The sequence below is a fragment of the Meriones unguiculatus genome, chromosome 2 (assembly GCF_030254825.1).
Source record: "Meriones unguiculatus strain TT.TT164.6M chromosome 2, Bangor_MerUng_6.1, whole genome shotgun sequence".
Lineage (NCBI taxonomy): Eukaryota > Metazoa > Chordata > Mammalia > Rodentia > Muridae > Meriones > Meriones unguiculatus.
This window is the reverse complement of record NC_083350.1, coordinates 145,118,717-145,121,761: the sequence shown is the minus strand read 5'-3', so window position 1 is coordinate 145,121,761 and position 3,045 is coordinate 145,118,717. Positions and strand designations below refer to the sequence as shown.

The 3,045-nt window shown below is 44.0% G+C and overlaps 1 long non-coding RNA gene across 1 annotated transcript; it reads right to left on the bottom strand.

Moving 5' to 3' along the window:
- Positions 1-586: 586 nt before the first annotated feature.
- On the bottom strand, positions 587-2,310 carry LOC132652204 (uncharacterized). The gene is made up of 2 exons (XR_009589683.1): positions 1,907-2,310; positions 587-982 (listed from the first exon to the last, which is right to left on the bottom strand). It is a non-coding gene; the product is annotated as an uncharacterized LOC132652204 (long non-coding RNA).
- Positions 2,311-3,045: the final 735 nt, after the last annotated feature.

Here is a 3,045-nt window from a genome sequence, read left to right as displayed (position 1 = left end):
ATCTTATGAGAAATGACTTGGGGACTGAGTAAGAGCCAGGCAGAGCTACTTAGAAATTTCAGGTCTCACTTTCTTTTATCTTGGAATTCTTTTTAAGTTTCCAATTTTAAAATGTTCCGCTCTCCCCTTCATGGGAAAAACAAAACAAAACAAAACCTGTCTTTCTATTTTTAAGTCTGCAAAAACATGTTCAATGATCTTTTATAGCTCAGGAAACAGTCCCGGGCTCATGAGTTGCAACATGGGGAGATCGACACAGTTCCATGAGACCCTGTTGGTCCTCAACACGTCTGTTATTATCGTACCATCAAACAACATCAAATTCAATTTTTCCTTAAGCTAGAGATAAATGAAAACCCATCAATTCTACGTATAGTGTCAAATGGTCACACCAAATGGGCACTATTTCCACCCACTGGGGTCAGCTTAAATGTTCTTTTATTTCCTGTCAAGATGCTTATAAAATGAATTAAAGGTTATTTTCCAGAATAAACAGGGTTATAAAGGGATGACTTACTGAGGGTATTTTTAATTATTTTAAATGTTTTCAGACATTATTGTAAGGCAACTAACACTTCACAAAAACTTCTTTTTTAAAAGATATAAATTTATTTAAAAATTGATTACCACATGTGAGAAGAGCACACTCTTGAAGGACCAGGAAAGACGGGTATGTCTGCAGGCTTCTCAGTCTTTCCTAGAGTCTTTCATCGTTCTGTCCTTTGGGCCTGCTGTGAGAGGGAAGAATGACTTTGAGTCTGACTGGTGCGAGGTAGGGATCTTTCTGTCTCTTCCCTGTGATTTCTCATCTTCCATCATGTTAGCACCAGTCCTTCCAAGGTACTGAGAGCTCTGTCCCTGTGTCCGCACCCTGTCCTCTCTTCTCAGTTCATCCTGTCACATTTCTACACAGAGATAGTGACACTGGAATGGAGATAACATAGGGGACTTGTCTGAGGCGTGCTTTCTCAAAGGGGTGACACTGAAACGGCAAAAATGCTCTTTTTAGATGTAAAGCACAGATATACACATCAAATAAACAGATGCACAGTTGGTAACATTTCACAGTGGGTGGCTAGGGAAAGGAGCCAGGATGTTCTTTGGAGTGGGTTGAGATGCAGTGGACATTAAGCTGGAAATGTACTTTGTGTAGGATGAGTGGTCCATGCCAATGCTGTTTGCCATCTTTTTTATCTATGGTTAAGTTATATACTCCAGCACTCCAGAAATGCTCCCATCGCGCTGTGTTGTTTTGTATCCCAACTACTTGTTCTGTTTGCCCACTTCCTTCACTATGACAAGCATCCAAGATAATCAAGGTATATTTTTGGCTCATGACTTCAGAGTGTCTAGTCCAGGGGAAGAAACTGAGGGCATGCCCAAGACCTAAGACCTTCCATAGGCTCTGTCTTTTAAAGGCACCCTCTTCTCAATAGCACAACACTGGGACCAAGCCTTTCACACATGGGCCTTTGAGAGACAATTAAGGTCACATGATAGAATCTGTTATGAGCTAGAGACAGGACTTGAGGCTGTGCTACAATTTTGTATCTGTTGAAATAAATACACTCTGCCCCAGAAGATACAGTAGCAGAGAAGTGTCTGAAATGTACAAAGCTAGCTGCTCTGTGGAAAATACTTCCTAGCATCAGTACATAAAGGAAAGACTCGGTTCTTATACAGTAAGCAGAGAAAAGAAGCTTTCTCTGTCACCATCATGCCACCTGTACAGTTATGACAGTATCACGCCTTCCACACGCAAGTGAAAGTGACCAGAATGTGTGTGTGTGTGTGTGTGTGTGTGTGTGTGGTGTGTGTGTGTGTGTGTGATCCAACCTGGAGCAGTACTAAATCTAAGAAAGACGACTGTGAGAACACAAAGAGTTCATGCTGTAGAATTACCTACCAGTAATAAAGAGATGAAGGAGATCAGAGTCCATTATTTTATCCAGTTTGTGATTCCTTTCATTTCTGCAGCAGAGCAAAACTTTGAAAAGCCCACAGTGGCTGACACAGCAAACTGCTTTTACTCCGACTTCATCTCAGCTGCTAGAGAAATCACGGTGCACAAGTAGCGTCTTCCCTGAGAGCGGTGTCTCTCCTTCCTCTGCTCAGCTCGGGGCCTCACCCACCAGAGCTGCTTTTAGCTAATGCTGAACGGCAGCCCTGGTTAAGGACAGGAACTGCAGGCCTTGCTCAGGAACTGCAGGCCTTGCTACTTGATGTAACCACACAGTGCCTGGGTCTTTTCATACACAAAACGGGCACGGTAGAGCCTGAACTCAGTCCACTAATGACCGTGGCCCAGAGATCTGCTAACTTGCAGGCAGACAGCGTAAAGGATGATGGGAGTTTGTTTGGCTGTTATTCCTCACCAGCTGACACCCCTGATACACAGTGGGAGGTAGTATCTGCCCGGATGCTGTCCAGAGCCGCCTCTTCACATCCATAGTCTGTATATAACCTGGCCGGTGTCTGCTTCCCCATGTATTTTCTTCTTAGGGCGTCCATAATAAACCACTGCGAACTAGATGGACTAAAACAATAGAAATACATTAACGTTCACTTCTAGAGTCTAGACCAAGGTGCTTACAGGGTCATGACCACTGTAACTAAAGTCTGTAGATGAAGTCTTCCTTCCTTATTAGCCTTTGGTTTGCTGTCAATCTTTGGTACCCATTGTCTGGTCTCTGACAGTTCCACATCTTCTTCCAATACCCATTATCACAAGGCATTCGCATCTCCCACTTTCCATAGCTCTTCATGTAAACATGCCAGTAACAGAGTGCCAGCTCTCCAGGCTGCTCTCAAGTCCTGATGTGTGTAGGAACCCTGTTTCTGAACAAGATCCCATTCTGAGGCTAGCTCTGCGCTGTGTGTTCCTGGGAGGAGTAGGGGTACAATGGGACCCTGGGATCCACATCACTGGGCTGTAAGCAGTCCAGCGTCCTGCACTGACCCTCAGTGGGTCTCTTCAGCCTGGACATTTCCTGGGTCAAGGTATCTTATCCTACTTTAGTTACCTTGGGAACCACTTTATGAATT